At 35.8% G+C, this 21,027-nt stretch overlaps 1 protein-coding gene across 1 annotated transcript in view; it reads left to right on the top strand.

Moving 5' to 3' along the window:
* The window catches only part of Zbtb20 (zinc finger and BTB domain containing 20), a 739,030-nt gene that overhangs the window by 260,952 nt on the left and 457,051 nt on the right, over positions 1–21,027 (top strand). The window contains 1 exon segment of the mRNA NM_001105880.2: positions 20,049–20,122. The gene's annotated coding sequence lies outside the window, so the exon portion shown is untranslated.

Raw genomic sequence — 21,027 nt, 5'->3', positions numbered from 1 at the left:
CAATCCCACAGTATTTTCATTAGATACAGTCAGAGCTCTTCTTGATTTGTAAACGCAAAGACAGCTGATAAACCTACCAAATTAATCTGATGGAGCTATTCTCCCACAATTTTGAAATTTTCTGAATTATATCTAGTGAACTCTCATGGCAGTACTCTTTTCATTTAGATTCTCTTCAGTTCCATGAAAATTAAGTGTATAGTATCTGTAAAGTACTATAGTAGATATTTTTGGTAGTTCTATATATAACCTTACAGTATTGAATATACTTTCATTTATTTTCTTGTTTATGGTAAGGATTTACCTTTTAATTGTTTCTTACATAAATTGCTTAAAGTTTCAGATGTTATGATTTGGATTTGAATATGGTATTTGTTCTATATTTATTTTGGGTGAGCTTGAAGACCATTGTAGAAAGACATTTAGCTTCCCTTGAAAAAAAAAATACTTACAATTTTGACATATTAAACTGATTAGGGTTAGTACTATTGCATTTTCTCAGATTTTCTGTTGTTTTCCTTGACTTTAGGCACAGTTATGAGCTTATTTTTAATCTTTAATTAAAACTATTCTATATTTAATCTAAATGTAGTATTTTTACTTACTACGTTTAAGAAAATAATAATTTATTCCATTCCATATATTTTCCTAATATAAAAGTATAATTTATCAGAACTTGTTTATTCTTCTTGCCTATCACATATTAAATATTACTGTTCTACCTGAATGATATTATTGCTCTACAACTTCTGGATAACAAATATATGAGCAGTTCCATTCCACTTGGCATGTACAATATCTTCTACAGTTTTTGCATCTAAGTCATAATGGTATTTTTCACTTCTGTGTTGCTGTTATGGTTTTGACAATTTTTATCATCTTTCTCTTAAGTCTACATCAAAATAATTAAAAAAAATATACCCGGGTTTTACTTTTCTCCATCAGTTGGATTTTTCTTACACAGAAAGTAAAATTTATCTTTATCATTCAGATTTTCTATGAATTAAAAAATTATCTTCACTAGGAATTCAACATACCTCATTTTTCATAAACTCAAAATTTGAAAACTTGGTTGGGATTAATTTTTTCATGATCTCAAATTTTCAAAGGGATGTTCTGCAGGAAACCCATCATTTATGTCATTTGGGAAGTTTGGCCCAGAGGGCAGTCATGTTGACCCCATCTGCAAAGGTTGGCTAAACTAGAATCTTGGACTAAGTAAATCCCATTCATCAAGGTCCACATAAAGTAAAGTAGGTGGGGAACAGGGACAGATGGTAGGGTCGACAGCAAGAAAGTTGTTGTTGACATTGATATAGACCCTTCTTCTTGCCAGAGTGACTCCATGGACTTCTTTTGGCATGAAAGCCTAAGCCAAAGCTATCATCTTAATGGAAGGTGAGCTACAGGCACACTGGAGCGATCTAGACACAGTAGGGATCTAGGATTGGCTCAGATTCTGTCTATCAGCTTGACTGCCATACCTATGTGATTGATGTGCAGTGGGGCCTGAAAGTGCTGCTATGATGATGGGGATTGTGTCCTAAGGTTCCTGATATGGTGCACATGTCTGGATGAAATTGGACATTGACGGTCTTTGCCTATGCCAAGCAACACCAGACTTGAGTGCATTATTCTGTTGATCCGCAGCAGATGGTGAGTGCAGGCATTTGGAGGGGTGTGCCTTGAAACACAACATAGAGCCAGCAAACTTAGAAGGTTAGTGCGTGTCTTGACTTTGGCAGCTATTTTTAAGCAATGACAAAACTTTCACATATTACACATTTTTTTTCTTTGAGAAAAACTAAACACATTGGTGTTCCAGGCAACAGAAGTATACAAAGCAAATATACTGTTTTCTGTGTTGGTCATATTGGTTTGAGAGAGCTCTTGGCATTGGCTAAATGGGCCAAGTAAGTAATTTTGGTTTGTATATACTTGAACTTAGTACCAATATAATTGTTACTAATGCCAAGGAATCTTTTTTAAGTAGACAAAGGAAGGGACATCAGAATACTACAAAGTCCACATATTATATTATAATATAATGTGACACTAAAAACTGATTCTATATTCTTTGGCTTTCAATTTGGTCTGTTCTTCAGAAAAAGCAAAAATTAAGAACATATAATTAACAGAAACATCTTCTACAAATATTCTATGGAAAGAAATTTATAGGTAAAAGAGTCTAAGAGTAATTACAGACATATAGGATAAACAATTTTTACAAATGTTTACTATTTTGCGTTGAGTGTATTCTGAAAACATATAAGTCAATTTTTAGTCAAACTTTTTATCAGCTATAAAGGTAAAATATGCATATCAAAGAGATTTTGTAAGCAGATTAAAGCAACTAAATTTTAAATCTATTATTGTTGATTCTAGTATTTCCCCTACCTTCTTCCAACTTTATGTACAACTCTGAAGTATATGTGTCTGTATGTGAGTTTTTAAATAAATGTTGTGTCTTCTCAGCATAAATATTACATGATAGTTATAAAATATGTGCTATCAATTCTTTCAAACTATTGTATCTTGTGTACTATAAGTTTTAATCAACTCTTCCTTATTTGACACTCAAGTGATTTTGAACATGATTTCTTCTACACTGAGGATCAGCCTTCCTGTAGAGGTCAATTTCTGAGTTAAAGAGTGTAGATTCAAGGTTCTTTGTATAACATTTTCTAAATTGCATGTGAATGGATTTTCCTAGAAAATTTTCTTTTTGCTTTGAATATTATTATTATTTGTCAATTTGGCCAGCAAAACCAAGGTTTCCTTTGTTTTGGTTCACATCGATTACATTAACATAGGACTAGCATGCTTCTCATATACTGATTTGATATTGTTTCCTCCTTTTAATAATCTGTTTGCTTGTGTCCTTTACCCCCGTCATCATGCTGATTTGTCAGATTATCTTTAAATGTTGTTATTAATTTGTAAAACAATGTACAAAAATGTTTGTCCTAGTTTCCAAATGTCATATTATTGTCTTCACTATTGTTGATGTGAGAAAATCTTAAGTACTTGTATGAGTAATCCTGCTGTCATATTGTCCTTTGTTGTTACATTGCCCAACAGCTTGGTACTGGGTACTAGTCAACACTTTTTCTAGTATTGCAGTAGTCTATTTTATTTTGTATTTCTTTAAACACCATTTTTGCCTAAGGTATGAAATCAGTATATTATTTAATTTTGCCTAAATGGTTAATCTTTGCTGTAGCACCATCATATTCACTCATGACATAACGTGATTGCATATAAATGTTAGGAGCATTGGAAGACATGACATAACATTATTGCATATAAATGTTAGGAGCATTGGAAGACATGACATAGCATTATTGCATATAAATGTTAGGAGCATTGGAAGGTTTTCTAGTGAGCCCTTTGGTCCTTTCAGTGTTTGTGTGTTGTTTCTTACACTTCACAGTTTATGTATTTATTAGGTCGAAGCCTTCATTTTAATCTTTGATTTTCTTCCTTCTTGTTCCCTCATATAATTCAGGCTGCAATTGAGTTTGCCATGTCGTTAAGGATGATGGCCTTCATACCCTGATCCCACTGTCTCCCAAGTGCTAGCATTCCAGGCGTGCACTCTGCACAGCTCTTTTTCTCCATTCAAAGATGGTTTTGATATTGTCACCTACATGTTATTCACAGTTCCTTCCCTTCACCAGTTCATAAGATGTTCCAATACAATTTTATTAAAACTATAAATTAGTATTAGTGTCTTTGCAATATTCAAAACTATATAATATTTTCCATTATGAATGGCTATATTCACAAATCAGTCTTAACATCTTTTTTGTCTGCATCCCGAAGTTCCTGGGTGTAAATGGACCATGTTCTTGTTTTGATTTGGGATTGTTTCAATTCTGTTTCCAAATTTCAGTAGAAAATCTGTGTCTATTCTGTTTAATGTTTGCAATTAGTTCTTTTTTCTTAGCTGTTAATAGTTTCTTTGATGTTATTTTGAATTTTCAAGGCAATTACATTACCAGCCAAATACAACGGTTTAGTCTTTTCTCTTTTAATTGTTTAATGTCCTATTTTATTAGTCAAAATTTCTCAATCATTTAAGTGATCATTGTCATAGGAAGTATACTTTTTGATTATATATAGATATAGTAATACTATTATCATAGTTAAGAGTCAGATAAATATGCTTTTATATTGGTAAAGTAAATTAGAATTTTATTTTCTTAGAATTGTTTTCAAGTTAAATGTAACATATGGAAAATATTATGAAACTAATCGAAAGACTTTGAATTTTCATGTAATGTATTTTTAATTCAAATTAATTTATTACACATTCATTCAACCCTACTTTGTACCAGAAAAATTTCAATATACATTCAAATTCAAGTATATTGGCCTTTCACTTAAAATGGTTATATAGTAATTTAGGAAATGACAGTTAAGAAATAACTTAAAGTCATTGATTTCTCATTGCTATATAATGCTTACATTACTAGTAAACAATTTAAATTTAAAACTTTATTAAGAATATATCAAAGTCTTTTTATATTTAATATTTCACATCAATGTGAATTTTAAAATTATTTAAATATAAAATGAATACAGTCTAACTTTTGGATTTTTACATCAGAAAATAGTGATTGGATTCTAACTAAGAACATTTATAAGATTTGGTAATGCCCCAGCTCAATGCTGTAGACTCTATACATTCCATCCAATAAGGAAGCTGGCTGTGTCACTGCAGTTAACCAGTGACTCTGGTGAGATGACTGAAATGACACATGCCCTTAGAGTCCATCATTTTTGTGCTACTGTGATTGGAAGTTTGCTGATCCCAGAATCTTTTGAATCACCTTGTGAGATTTCAGTAGATATTCACAGAACTGTAGTTTTGGTACTAATTTTGTTGCCTCAAATCACTTAATAAAATGTATCCTGATTTTTCATCTTGTAATACAATTCATCATATTTCAAAAATTCTTTTTGATTTTTCTCTTTTAGGCAGTGTATATAAATATTTTATATTTTAAGCTACTCTCTTTTGACTAGATCCTTTATAATTTAAACACATAAAATTAAAAATATTTACTGTGTTGATTTTTATACATTACACTGGTTATTATGAATTATAATACAGAAAAACTTAAGACACTTTCACAGATTTGCTTTCTGCTTGGTAGGTATGAATAAGGAAAAATATAAAACAGAGTGCAGTGAAATGTGTATACTTTGTGTGAACTAATATGTCTAATCTTCCTTTTGGTCATTTAGAAAAATGTTAAATATGCAATTTAACGGTTTCACATTAACCTTCTTCTGAAATAAACATTTTCTACATAATCATTATTCTTTGTAATTATGTAATGACTTGTTGCTTATACTTTTCCAATGTGTTCCTGATATTTTCCCTCCTTGGAACTACACTGCCGAGATATGTATATACACATGAATCCACATAGTATTACTGGTCATAATTCCTTACAAAATTGTAATACTTGATTTCAACAGAATGTGTATTTCTAATTTATATAATGTCTCTTCCTTTTCATAACTCTTTAATTTTTTTTGTGAAAAATACTTTGATAAGGGTCCAATTAAGCTAAATGCAGTTGTCTTCAGAGTAAAAGGTGATGCTCCATTGGAATAATATGCCAAAGCCTTGCCTTGTGAACCTTTTCTTTCAGTAAAGAACTGGTCCAGTACTGTAGAACCATTCACCAAAAAGTCGACTTGTAAAGTGGGAGGGATCTGTGTGCTGATACAAATTAGCACATCTACTAAAAGTGATGCTAAAAGGAAATGCTGGTTGAATTAAGTACAATGTTTTCATCTTTTATACTTATCTTTAGAGGTTTTTTTTTTGTGGTTGTTTCTTTTATTTTTGTTTTTGTTTTTTTTTTTTTAATTCGTTAGTGGTTACCATTTTAAACTTTAGCACCCATTTCATATTCTCAAATGCTATTATATTTTGCAATATTTTATCTCTTCTCAACTTTATGTGTTGTCATGAAATTATATTTTTCACAAACCAAGATAGTTGTCCCTATGGAACTGTTATTCTATGCTAGTGCATAAGTAATTCTATTGATTAAACAATATAGCTTCCAAACCGGAAGGCCTTTCTCGGCCTCACTCTGAACCTCCTGTGTGGTATCATTTGTTTGAGGTCTTATTAAAATGTAAATAAATTATGCGCAGCACACTTCCTCTGTTTACCCAACTCACCGTATTGAAGCGACTGTCTTGCTGGAGCACAGATTGATATGTAGTGTGTTTCTGTACTGAACCAAGGGAAGAGGCGTTGTATGAATATTTAACAGAACCTACTTCATGACAATTTTTAAAAGTATTTTATGAATTGTAGATAATCTGAGCCATGGGATATGATGTAATTCTGCATACCAGAGTTCATAGAAGGAAGATAACTCCTCAAACAGAATTGGATTAGGCTCCTGAGGAATATGTGTTGGGGCTTTTATAGCACTTTAACTTTATCCCACGTTTAATTGCGCATATTACTATTGTAGTACTGCAGTAAATGTAGCAGGAATGGAAATACAAAAGGAAGGATGCCTCCTAAAACAATTTGTCTTTACTGTAATGCACATTTTTCTCTAATGTTTTAGATTCAAATATGCCATTTTTGTTTCTCTTGAGAAGCAATTGCTAACCTCTATAATTTCAGAGAAAATTTATAATCTGTGTAATGCTACTTTCTCAATATACAAAATTAGAATTCCCACAGGAGAAGATTAGATCAAACAAAATCTATGAAATCACAAGTAATAATAAGTTACTTAAAAGTTGATAATATCAAGCCTATGGAATATAGTGCTACTTAATTCATTAATGTGTTAGTTTTAGAAACAATTAGTGTACAAATTGCTCATTTCTACACTACACAGAAATGGTGAGATGAAGAAGCAATTTAGTGATGTACAATAAAGCGAATTTGGCAAAATGAAACTGGTAGTAAAATTTACCTTATTGGAGGCTAGAAGATGTTTTAGTAGGTAATGTGCTGACCTCATAATCCTGAAAATCACCCTTGTAAGAAGCTGGATTTGGTGTGCATGTCTGCTTGATAATCAGAATTAGAAGGACGCCTGTATTCTGCAGGCCAGGCTAGTCAGCAGGCTTGAAAGTCAGTGTGAAACCTTCTCTCAAGTATAAAATGGAGAATGATTGAAGAAGAAATGGGACACATGTGCACGCATATACAAACATACACTCAAAACATGCATCTCATTGGAATGTTATCTTAAATTACAGTAGTGCCGATTATTATTGTACAATCAAATTATTATTGTCGCTTGTAATTTTTCTTATACATTTCTATATTTTCCATCGTTTTCTTTCATGATTCTTACTGATATTCATTACCTTTCTTCTTTGACAACTGTAAATACGCATATGAAACATTCTAGTTACCCGCACCCCACCCTGTTCTCTCACCACTGTCATTCTGTCCCCTTGCCTGTCTATTTCTCACATTCATAAAGTCTGGATTTCGTCTTATGAACCACTATGCTTAATGAGGCCCATCATCGTGGCTGTGGGTTTTGAACTATTCATCAGAGCCTTCTGAGCTTACTCTGAGTACACAAATGAAGTTAATGACTGCCTCTCCCTTAGTGAGTTAATAATTCACCATAGTCAGGTGTGGCCGAGTGAATCTCCCAGTCTGTGACAGACGAATGACAGGCCCATACCCAAGGCAGGCAACTAAAACTGCTCTGAGATCCTGATTGCAGTGGCTCTATCTTGTTCAGAAGGTAGCATTTCCTGTCCATTTTTCTATCTTGCAGCTCTTACATTCTTTCTTCCCATAACGTTCTGCTCATATCTTCCTACCATCCCTCTTCGGCAGTGCTTCCTGGATGTTAGAGCGGACAGTTTAAGTATCCTGTTTGTAGGGCTTGGCACTCAGTCATCGCTTGTGAGCACACGAGTCAGCAGACTCCACAGTTCCCTGCGAAGAGAAGCTGCTCTGGTGAGTCTAGGTGTAGCATGTCTCTGTGAAGAAATATGACTATCAAGAAAGAATTTTATTTTTGGTTGTGAGCCTAGCCTTTAACGGCTGAGCCATCTCTCCAGCCCAAGAAAGAATTTTAAAACCATGACTCTAACTAACTAAAGAGCTGTAGTAAGTTTCCATCTGGACCTAAATCTTTCTGTTACAGTGTTTTGACTGGGTTTACAGTACTTGGCACGAATGCCTTTTTTGTGGACAGACCTCAAGTCCAATCCATACAGCGATTAGGTATCACCATAACAGTCACTGTTGTACCAGTGGACAATTCTGCTGGGCAAATTCGATTTGGCATTGTTGTTTGCAAGATCACAGTTGGCTAGGACATTGGTGACTTTCACCCCAGGGCAGCCTAAATTTCACCTTTTGTCACTATGAAAGCTATCCAGAAAAGAAGCTTCCAGATCAGTTTCAGCTTGATTTCTCTATATCTTGTAATGAAGTATCTTCAGCAATAGAGTTGCTCCAGTTCTAGTGGACAATCAAAAGGAATGGTAAGATCCTGTATTTGGCAGGAAAAGATCCATGTTTAATGAGAAACTGTTGTCTCAAAAAAACATTGAGGTTAAGATCAAATCAGGCAGACCACAAATGCCAGCCTTCCACCCATGTACATGGTAGCACACCTGGACACACATGTGCACACATATATACCACATGTATACAAACATAAAAAACTCTTGTGTTTCTTATGTTACGTACATTAGGAAGCATTGGACTCTCACCATATACCTTGGAAAACATGCAGTACAAATACTAAGGCTAGGAAGAGATATAGACATGAGGCAATGCACTATTTTTGGAGTCAAGAGACTCAGATCATGCAGATATTCCACTCTGGTTCTTTAGCATGTATGTAGGAACTCTGTTGGAAGGACTGCAATTATTTCAGGAACTTTTCCATATATTCTGTATATATGGATCTTTTGCTGTCGTTAGATGATGATGAATAATAGGGGTATCTAAAATATAATTACTCTTTGTTACTGGTAAAAACAGTTATCACTTTGAGATTCAGTAATACACAGCAGAAGAAATATCTACCTGCTTTCCCTAAGTGACTAAGCACCGATGTTCCATTTTGGAGGACCCAAAATCCATTCAAGCGTTTGTCTCCATAACCTCCTAGTAGGAGGTGGAGGCTCAGAATTTCATTATAATAGTTTGATATTAGCTGAGTGAGAACCATAGCCCTCAAGGGGATAAGCTCCCGTCATGCTCCATTTTCCAGAATACTGATACTTTGAGCAGTGTGTGTGGAGTTTCAGAATTTGATTATGACTTACATTTCTCATTTTTCAAGTAGAAACAGTAATCCTTATAGGTACAAGTTCTTAGGAACGGTGAATAGATGATAGCTGCTGTGTCTTCATTAATCAAGGTTATTGAGTCTTGATTTCTCTGAGAGGTTCTAAGTGTGAAACACTAGTGTGACTCAGAAAAATCCAATTTCAGAGCTAAAATTGTACACATTTTGTATTTGTTCTACACACAGTTTTCCTACACTTCTTGGTCCTTTGAGTACAAGTTTTGAAGTTTTCTAGTAACACATTCTACATGTTTATTTCATCTTATGTGATATCAATTATTTTGTAATTTTATTCATATCATAAATATCCTATGTAAGTCTGTTCTTAAGGGAATTTTATTATGGATCTTCACTTAAAGAAATAGTCACCTGTACAATAAATATTTTTCTCCCTTCCATATATGATCTTCATAATTTATCTTATTTTAGTTCCTATGGAGTTTATACCCTTAATATAGTCTTTAAAAATATGCCTTGAGGGGTTGAGGATTTAGCTCAGTGATAGCGCGCTTGCCTAGAAAGTGCAAGACCCTGGGTTCGGTCCTCAGCCCGAAAAAAAGAAAAAAATACGCCTTGAGCGAACCCAGAAAATTATGCAACATGAAGTAAAGTTCATACATGCAAACCTTAATCAAAGTTAGTATTGAGACTTAAAAGAGATCTCGATGGAATGAATTTATATGATATGAAGTCTAGATTGTTTGTTATGCTCTCCAAAACTGATTAAAATAGTCCAGCTCAGTATAGCTGTAAATTCCTCAGCATTTCATGATGACTCACAATAATAACAGCCCTTCTCAGTTAATAGAATCTTTCAACTCTGCATGTATATGTGTATATGTGTATGTATACATGTGTATACAAATATGCATATATATGTAATGTCTTTGTCTTTTGACTTAGATCTTAATTTATTTTACTTATTTTTCCCTTTTATCAAAAGTAATTTTTGATACAATATATCTGGATTGCAGTTTCTTCTACTTTTCCCAGTTTTTCCCATCTTCTCTCCTATCTTGATTCACTCCCTTTCTGTCTCTTATTATAAAAGAACAAGCTTCCTGGATCATAGAGGGTTAAAGAGACTGAATAGGAAATCAAAGAACCTCCTGGATGGGTCCCTAGGAGGTCCTCTTAATATGAATTATAACTGTTTACCTTGGTGTTCTTATTGGACTCCTCTTACAGTGGGAGTGTGTTTGTGGGGTGGCAGGTGGGGGGCGCTCTGATTCTTTTGCCTGATTTTGGAACCCCTTTCTGCTGGATTGCCTCTATAAGGGTGCTCCCCCTCCCATCCACTCTCTCCCACTTCACCTCTCTAGCATCCCCCTAACCTGGTGCATCAAACCTCCACCAGACCAAGAGCCTCTCCCTGCACTGCTGTCAGGCACAGCCGTTCTCTGCTACATAAGTATCTGGAGCCATGGGTCCTTCCCTGTACACTCCTTGACTGGTGGTCTAGTCTCTGGGAGCACTGGGTGGTCCAGCCAGCCCGTGTTGTTCTTCGTGTGGGGTTGCAACCCCCCCCCCTCCATTCCTCTAGTTCTTCTGCCAGCTAGCCCACTAGATTCCCTGAGTTCAGCCTGATGCTTGGCTTCAAACATCCACATCTGTATTGGTCAGTTGCTGGCTGGACCTCCCAAAGAACTTCCACACCAGCTTCCTGTCAGCAAGCACATGTTGACCAACAGTGTCTGGTTTGGTGTCTGCAGAAATGATGGATCCCCAGGTGGGGCAGTCCCCAGATGACCCTTGCTTCGGTCTCTGTTCCAGTTTTTTGTGTCTGTTCTTCCTTTGGACAGGAACATTTTAGCTGAAAAATTTTGAGTTGGGTAGGAGGTCCCATCCCTTAACTGTGGGCCACGCTTATCTACTGGAGGAGGTCTCTATAGGTTCTATCTCCCCTTCTCTGCACATTTTGGCTAAAGTCATCCCTGTTGGGTCCTAGAAGCCTGACATTTCTCTGGCGTCTGGGACCTTCCAATGACTATCCCCAGTTCCTCATCCCCCACTGCTACATATTTTTGTTCCATTTCCTGACCCTCTGTACCTCTCTCACATCCCTCCTGGTTCCTGATACTGCCCCTCCTTATTTCCTGCCCCTCCTCTCTCCCTCCAGCTCCCAAAATCATCCTGTTCCTCCCTCAAGGCAGGACTGAAGCATCTGCACCCTGGTCTTATTCCTTCTAAACTCTATATGGTCTGTGGGTTGTATCATGGGCATTGTGAGCTTTTGGGCTAATATCCACTTACTAGTGAGTGCATACCACTTGTGTTCTTTTGTGTCTGTCTGGGTTACCTCACTCAGGATGATACTTTCTAGTTCCATCCATTTGCCTGCAAATTTCATAAGTAATTGTTTTTAGTTGCTGAGTTGAAATTCTTAAAAAAGAAAAAATATTACTCAAGATTTTATATCTAGCAAAACTTTATGAAAATGAAATTGATATTTCTCAGATAGGTGGTTTATTAATAATAAAAATTTTAAACTAAAAGGAATTGAGAATAAATTGTGACTAAAGTATACCAAAGTAAATCAGACAGACCCAGTAATTATGTAGTGCCATTGTTTAAATATGAGTTACTTGTTAAAGATATAGTCCGTAGGGAGGATCTTGATGATTTGGCAGAGCCTAGTAGATGGGCTGTATGTGTATGAAGTTGTTGTCTTGTAAGGGCTTGTGGGATGTTACTAGTTCTTAGTTTCGTTGTGTTTTCTGACTAATGCGTTGAGTGATTTGCTATAACATAGTCTCTATCTGTGATATGCTGCCCATTCTAGAGCCTCCAATATGTTGGCCCACTGAGTCATTTTGGGGACTTTCAAAATATAAGAGAAAATAGTGTTTATAGTTTTATAAGTTAAGATTTCTTCATTACAGTGACAGAAAGAGAAGTAGCATGTACAGGTAATTATGCAGGATACCTGTGTATTAAGCTCAAATCCAAAAAGATAACAAATCAGCAAATCAGCGAAATTGGCAGAACTTTATCTGGGCTCAGCAAAGAGCAGAAGATAATAATTTACCAAGGTCTGAAATAAAGGAGGGAGTAGCCAGTGGTCAGAAATAATCCAAGAAAAAGCAAAAGGAGTCTAAGGTAAAACTGTGGACTGAGTAATCCAATTTTAATCAACAGTTCAGTTAAACAGCCTGGAAATATTCTGGTTAACAAGGCTACCTAGGAAGAAATATAGAACTCACATAGACCTGTAAACATTAGATAAATAAAGTTAATAAGGCAAGTGTAAAAGGAGAGTGGGATGGGGAGAGAAGTACAGAGGGAAGAAGGGAGAGAGACTCACTCTAAATGCCGATGGTTTCCTTTAGAAATTCTAACAACAACAAAAAAAAAAAAAACCTAAAGAAAAATAGCAGTCTTTTACATAATTTTCTAGAATATAGTAGGGGGAATTTTTTTAAATGAGTATTTATCCTTGCAGTCAATGGGCAAAAATATAACAACAAGAGAAAAAACAAAGTTAATAGCTCTACTGAAAATTGACAAAACAAAATCTTCAATACACTATCCAAATATAGTGATACAGGAAAGCATTTGTGCTCCCTAATCAAATAGGATTCTTCCCAGAATCTTAGGTCGATTTAAAATCCAATAATCAATTAATGTAAAATACCATATTAATAGACTATAAATTGACCATCTTAATGGATACATGAAGACATTTTTAATGTCTAGCCTCTGTATTTTCCAGCAGTCTCAACAAGCTAGTAACAGAGGGAACTTCTGAACCTCATGAAGACGTCTAGGAAAAATCTAGAATATGAATGTAGGGATGAAATCTCACTGCTACAATGGAATAGAGGCAAGGCTGTCATATCTGACCTCTTGCATGTGATGATATAATAGACTTGTGTTCAGAATGATAAACATGGAATTAAGGACAAAATTTGAAAAGGAAAAGGAAAGAAGCACTAAGGGACAGAAATCAGTGCAAAAGTGGAACATAAAAATGAATTTTATTTGTAGATAATATAATGTGGCATGTAGAAAATTAAGTATATGGCTTAACTTATGTATATTACATAAACACATTTATGAACTAATTAGGAGTTTGGGAAATTATATGTACATTCTTTGTGGAAATCAGTTTTCTTTTTGTATGCAAGCAACAATGAAATTACAAAAATTCCATTTGCAGTAGCATCAAAAATAACATTTTTGAGGGGACCTATTAAGTTAATTCTTACATTGAAAATGTGCTAAACTTAAATTACTTATTAAAAAGGAAACAAAATTAGATTATAATCTCTTATCTTCAAACTTACTGTTCAAAGTCTAATGAGGAAGAGACTCTAATAATGGTTTGTAGAGAGGAATGTAATTGAGAACCCAGAAAATTTAACCTGAGTTTTGGCTAGTTGGCCTTTACTGAGGTACCAAGGTGTTTTGGCAATGCTGCATAAGGTGTAAAGACCATATGACTACTTATATATTGTAAATATTTACCTCATACCATCCATAAAATTTAGCTCATGAACTGAAATTCAAGAGCTAGAATTGTGAAACTTGATGATGTTAGGGAAAAAAATCTTTATGACTTTGTGTAAGAAAGAGTCTCTAAATATGCCACTAAAACCTTGATTTTAAAATGAATAACAGCCTAATAATGATTGCACTGGCAAGGTATACCCACTGGTGTAATAGTGGCATATGTGGTGAGGATTCAATACTTAATCTGCTAGATGGAATCCATTTCTGATATTGTTAACCAGGCCAAAACTTTCTGACTGCCTAGGTCATAGATATAGGGAGACCTAATACTATTATTTTTCAAAGTGAACATTGTATTAAATTGTCCCCTAAGTTCCCATCTTTATACCCATGGATTAGTGTATCTTTCAGCCCTCATTGAAAATTTATTTTTGCAAGAGGTGGTGATTAATATAGAGAACAGCTGTTCATTGTATTACAATCAATAACACACCTTTTCCTCCCTAGATTCTGGGAGTATTGAAGAGTAGAGAGCAGAATGAGTGTAAGCACTAGATAGTAGACATGTGCCATGAACTATTATTTATTGAACATTGTAGGACAATTGCATATATGAGATCACAGAGGTTATGACTGCATGCACAAGACCTGTATAAGATAAAGCCAGCCAAAATACCAGTCAAAAAGTCCCATCTCTGTCTGAGAATCTATTTGGTAATTAATGGCTGCTGAACAAGGTTGAGTAACTTTTCTTCAAATATGCTGCCACTGGAAAGCTACCCGTCTCCAGTAGATAGGTCTACACTCCTGTGTACAAAAGAAGCACTAATTAGACTCTTGGGTTTTACAACGGACACACATTTGAGAGTGTGCACAGGCACGCACGCGCGGGTGCGCGCGCGCGCGCGCACACACACACACACACACACACACACACACACACACACACAGACACAGACACACATGGCAGGGAGAAACATGAAGTTGGAGGGAATAGGGGAGAAATTGGAAGTAAGAAAATGGAGAGTGAGTTTGATAAAAACACATTATATGCATACATGATTTTTCAATAAAAATGTGAAAACAGAAAAAGAATATATTGATAACTTGAACTTCAACAAAATTAGGAACTTGTCAACTTCATGGTAGAAGTGAAATGATACAATACAGATTAGAAAACAGACAAAAAATTTTGAATCGATTTACAAGTCATTTTATTATAATTGTTATTTATAAATCATAAATTATCTCATAATATATATGGAAATATTCCATAGTATGATAAAAAGTCCATTTTAAGCTGTCAGTATTTTGAATATATATTTTCCTGAAGAAGAAATAGAAATTGCAATAAAAATAGGATAAGATGCTTAACATGATTAAACCTAGGGAAAAGCAAACGTGAACCAGAAGATACCATTTCATACTTCTATAGTAGTTATAGTTCTAACTTTCTAAAGGCAGATACAAGTATTCTTAAAGATGTGGAGGAAAAGAACATCCCACACAGCTGGTGTGAATGTAACATTGAATATTCCATTTCAAATATGTTGTAAATTTCTTACCAATTAAAATAAGTGAAATCTGACTGCCCAACAATTCCACTTCTCAGTGCATTCCAAAGAGAAATAAAAGTATATATCCATACAAAAACTTGCACACTATCGAAGTTCATGGCAGTATTATTCATAATAGCCAAAAGATGGAAAGTGCCTCGATGGGCATCAGCTGACAAACAGACGTAAAATGTGTCACTCTGTGCAAATTCCATTCAGCAGCTAAAATACATGGAGGCAGTTTGGATTGGGACAGTTTCTCAAACTGAATTGTGTTCATCATAGAATAACTCTGGATGTACTCAAAATTACTGATAGTAAGGATAAATAATAGTTAATTCAGTTTGATTGTCTTTTTGATACAATGTAGAATCACCTTGTGAAGGAGTCTCAATGAGAAATTCCCTAGATTAAGTTGGCCTGAGATCATCCTGAGGTCATTCCTGTGAGGGATTTTCTGAGTTTGGGTCACTGGCTCTGACAGACTTACCGTGAATTTGAACTGGCCCATTCTTGGGCTGGGCCCTGGGGTTATGCAATCCAGAGTGACTGTAGTGTTAGTGTGCACAAATTGTTTGGTTGTTCCTGCCTGTGGATGAACGATGACAGTCTACTTCAGGTTTCTGCTCCTTCAGCTTCCCTGCGATCATGGACTGTAACTTGGAATTGTAAGCTAAATAAACCCTTTCTTTCTCAGTTGACTGTGTCAGTGTTTTCTGTCATAGCACCAGGAAATGAAAGTCAGACATATGTTCTATATGTTATGCTATTATATAGTGCTAAGATAAAAGTGCTTATTAAAACTAGAAAATGACTGATCCAGTAACTAAGGTTATCATCCACAGTTCCATGCCGTGTTGACAGCATGTATTGCCCAATATTATAATAATAAATCTTTTGTATTTCTGAAAGTCATAATTTCAGTTTATTCATGAAAACTATTAGTATTAGTTCAGTAGCAAAACACAAAGTATTTAATCTTGTTCAAAACTTTAAAAATAACAAAAAACAAACAAAAAAAGACACAGACCAGAAAAACTAAGGACACATCACTCAGCCATGTAGTTTGACCTTCTGAATGGGATTCTGGGAATATAAGAATGATAATACTGGAAAAATTTGTATTGTTTGATATCTACTATTTAACATCAACAGAACATTTACTAATATTAAAGAGTTACTTTTACTTTGGTTGTGAAAAGTCAATTATTCTTATAAAAAATTATCCTTTAGGAATGCCTAGTAAAGTCTCCATGGGAGAGTGACGTGTTATCTGGAATTGCCTTGTAAATGATCTGGCGGAAGAAAAACTGGCAAAGAGACGAGGTGGAAAATGTGTGTGCGGGCAGTACATGCATGCAAGTCCCTCACTGTGCACTTTACTCTCCATGTGTTCGAAATTTTCCATAATAAGTTTTTCAAAAGGAAAATTCAACTGAAAAGCAAATTTATCTATTAACATTCTATGCTGACCACAGTCACTCACATCTTGTGCATTTCAAGAGTCAAGTATGTACAGTGTCAAAGTTAATAAGGCAAGAAAGATCTACTGAATGTGCAAAAATAGCCCGAGCGAGATAACATCAGGGCAGGATGCTTGGGAGAACATGAGGAGAAGTGCTTGAGTTAGCAAACCTCCTAACTGGGGTGCTTCTTGTTCTTCCCCTCAAGCTCTGTGGCGTAGTCATAAGTGGCTATCTCAAGCCCTATCTATGTGAGGATTTGAAAATGAGGACGACTGTGGTTAGAACGCACCTTTGTTCCTATTCAGTGCTGGGACCTATGAGGTTTCACCGCTCTGTGGTTCTGCTGTTTAACTAAGGGCTTTTTTTGTGGCCTTGTGACTTGGACAGTGGGTCACATAGCTCGTTTGCTGCTTCTAGACTCTGTAGAGCATCTAGTTCACAGTACTGGGCTGACTGCTGAAGGATGTGTGCAGACAGAATCCTTCTCTAGTTCATCTAGTTCACAGTACTGGGCTGACTGCTGGAGGATGTGTGCAGAGAGAATTCTTCTCTAGGGCTTCCTAATTTACACTGACCTCACTGTATCATGGATATTGACTGTAATCTCTAACTCCTCATAGTTTTACTCTTCCTAGAACATTTGCCAATGATGTTTATTTCACTATTGCCTAAGATTAATATTTAAAAGGAGTTTAGAAACTGATATGTCAGGAGGAATTCTGATTCACAACACATGCTTTGTAGATCAATCTTTAAGGTTGATTCCATGTACAATTGTGAACATAAAAGCTGGAAGTTGAAAAGCAGAGAGGAGGGCTTCAAGAATACCCTGTTCTAATCTCTTCTCCTCAAGCTCAGCGTGCCCTCGGAGTTTTGCACTTTCCTTAATGATCTGCCTTCCAGCAACTTCTACCTAATATTGCGCCCTACTGCTAACTGACAGAGCCAATGGTTTGTGCGTGTGGCAATGAAAAGGAGCAGTATTCATATCAAAGACAACTGGTCCCACTTCCAGGTTGATCTTTGGGCCAAGATACGTAGTCGCCAACAGTGAGTTGGCGACTGTATTTTTTGAGTCCTGGCGCAAAGCAAGATCCATCTGTTTTGCCCAGCCGTTTGCCTGAGTGCCACAGAATGGTCGGTCTTGTTACTAGGCTTATTTGTGGTCCTATTTGAGGTTAGGCATAGTGTAAATAAACTTCAGTCCTCCTCAGGAAGAATGCAGCCCAGGAGTTAACGTGGTGTTGGGAGTGTGAGTGAGGCGGTGTCTGCTCATTGCCCCGCTTTCCTTGGATGGAGAAACAAGACATTTAAGAATGAGTTTGTCATCTGGAAGGATAGTTGTGACCAAGTTTCCCTCAACAGGATACAAGATGTTATTTTTGAGCTTCATTACCCTCACCAGAGAGAGGGAGAGAGAAAGAGACAGAGGGAGAAGCAGGCAGAAATGGAGGAGAAAGCAGGGCAAGAGGACAGGGAGGGGGAATGACTTCATGCTGACGATCCCCAACGGTCCTTATGATTTTCAGTAGTTCCCTTTACTCCTCATCTGCTGGGCTGAGGAAAGAGAAATCTGACTGAACTGAACTCCTAGTTGTCAGTTTATATGTGTGTGTTCAACCTGACTTCTCTCACCTCTTCTTATCCAAGCCAGGGATTCATTTGCACTGCCCACAATTTGTTGGTAAGCACAACACCAGTTGTCGATTCAGATTTATCTAGAAATGGACATTTTCTGTGTTTCTGAATCATTTATCAAGGGTTATTGTTATTCCATATAATCTTCAAGCACAGTTATTTTTGTCAGTGTCTTTCATGAATGTTTAGTTGCCTTATAAGGATATATGTGCTCTCCCCTCCTCTCATTCAGTTGTCCCTGGTGACGCCTCCATGATTTCTGTCTTTACACCGGTGCATTTTTAGTCTAATTCAGGCATTTGGGAAGCAGAGGGAAAGTTTAGTAAGTCAGTCAGTAATTTTTTTTTCCTAAAATCTAATCCCATTCATGGGTGGATTTAGTATGAATTATGAGCAGGTTTGCATTTAAAATGTATGTACATCAAATAGACACATTGCTCAAATTATTCTTCCATATATTTCAAAGGAAAACGGATTTGCAAGTGAGAACCAGATGCATTTTCTAATAATAGGTACTATTTCAGGGGTGATTTATGATTATGATCTCACATGTGGAAATATTAAAATATTACTTTGCATTATGTGAGGGTCAGACATAAATCTGCAACAATCAGAGCAACAAATAAATATTAAAAATAGTGTTGTACAATAAAATAAGAAAGATAGTTATAATAGCTCCACTTTACATTTAAAAACATCTTTTCTAAACACTAATGTGTTAGTTATTTGAAGTTAAAAATAGGAATGACTTGATGTGGTTTATATGTGATTCTTTTATTACAAGTACTTGTAGAGGTTGGTGTTTGAAGAAGAGATTGAAGGAAAAACAGGTGTTTTAAGTTGCGGGATACAATTGGAGATCTGAATGTCTGGACACTTAATTTGAAGATTAGTTATTTCTTTGTTTTTTAAAGCAGACTGTTAAAGCAGGATGTCTCCATCAGCTCCTTATGATCGTCCTGTGTTGCACTGGAGACAGGATGGTGTACAAAGTACAGGATGGGAAGTGGGGCACAGGCAGCCTAATGGAATGCAGCAGCCATTTTGTACTTTGGGATGCTAACTACATTTGTTTACCTCTAATTTGCAGTCTTGCCCCTCACAGGTAAATCCTTTGAAGCCACAGATTAGCATTTTTCTAGTTTCTCACCATCAGAATTTTCCTTATCATATGTATTCAGATCCATAGATTTCCCCATGTTGTCCTATGACCTTAATGGTTTCTATACTCTTTGGGTTGTGAAATTCTTTTTTACGAAGTTTTTTTTCTCTAAATTACTTAAATCATAACTAAACTGTAGGAAGTTTCTAGCTATACCATTATGCAGTCCTTAACATGGAGGGAGGTTTTTTTTTTTTTCCTTCCAGAATTATCCTTGTTTCATCTGTAAATCCTTTTATTTTCATTTAGAAACAACTCTGGGAAGAGGTTTTTTTTTCTCTCTTTTGCTTGCTTTCTCTTTCTCTCTTTTTCCCCCTTAACAGGGATAAAAAAGCTCCGCTTGACTGGTAATGCATTGCTTTGGATGGGGAAACATTATGAAAGTTTAATTTTTAATTAAATCTGAAATACCAATTATAACTGAAAGAGATTTTAACCTGTTTCTTTTCAGACTGCCTGAAGTTACATTTCAAGAGCAAAATCACTGCACCTTAAAAACAAAAGATTGGGCTGCACTGTGTTCCTGTAAGTGGGAGCTTCCTTTACCTTCTTCCTCTGTGACCAACCCACAAAGGGACAAAACCACTGCTATCATAGTAACCAGTCATGAGGGAACATCTGAATGTCCCCGAAGAAATATAAGCTTAAATGATTTCCTTTTTTAAAACAGAGTTATTGAGCTCAATGTTTCAGGGTGTCTTTTATTCCCTCGAAATTATGAAACCTTTCTTTTGGCAGGTTTGAATTTCATTAGAGAGGGTGTCGCCCACTGTGCCTGAGCACAGTGACATAAGTCCTGGGTGGAAAGATTTGTGCATTCTTACACCCGACTCTCAAGAGGTAAAAGAATTCTTTCAAATCAAAGTAAATTTCATTTTCTTTGGTGATGTCACTAGAAATTGTTAGCCTTTGTGTCAATGGAAATGGTAACTTCCTGATGACATCACAAGATTCTATAGCCTGAAGATTTGGGGCAAACCTAAGTAAAAATGCATAATTCCCTTGTGTGCGTGTGTTCCCCATTCTGCTACGAAACAGTCAAAATAGCACATCTTATGTCTTCCCGTGAGCTACAAGGCTGTCTCTCAGAGCCCCATTGTTCCATAAATGCATGTCAGAGTCTACCACAGTCTGCTCTACCCTTATTTAGCTGCTGTTTTGTCAATGTACTTGGAAGAACAATTAACATTTGGGATTTCAATGTCTGAATAACAGGCAGTGAATAGAACTGGAGCAAATAAAAGATTCAGATGCCCAGGGTAGGAAACAGAAGCTTATAGTTGGTGGGAGAGAGACAGAAAATCATTTAGTGCTGCATTCAGGTTGAGAAACACTATAAGGAATGAGGTTTTTCATATTTTGGATCAAAATAAACATTTTAGTAATAAAATCAGGTTTCTGATGCCTCCTAAGTTTGGCAGTCTGAGGTT

Source organism: Rattus norvegicus, chromosome 11, assembly GCF_036323735.1.
Source record: "Rattus norvegicus strain BN/NHsdMcwi chromosome 11, GRCr8, whole genome shotgun sequence".
In the NCBI taxonomy this organism is placed as follows: Eukaryota; Metazoa; Chordata; class Mammalia; order Rodentia; family Muridae; genus Rattus; species Rattus norvegicus.
The sequence above is the reverse complement of the archived record's forward strand: the minus strand, read 5'-3'. Positions and strand labels throughout refer to the sequence as shown.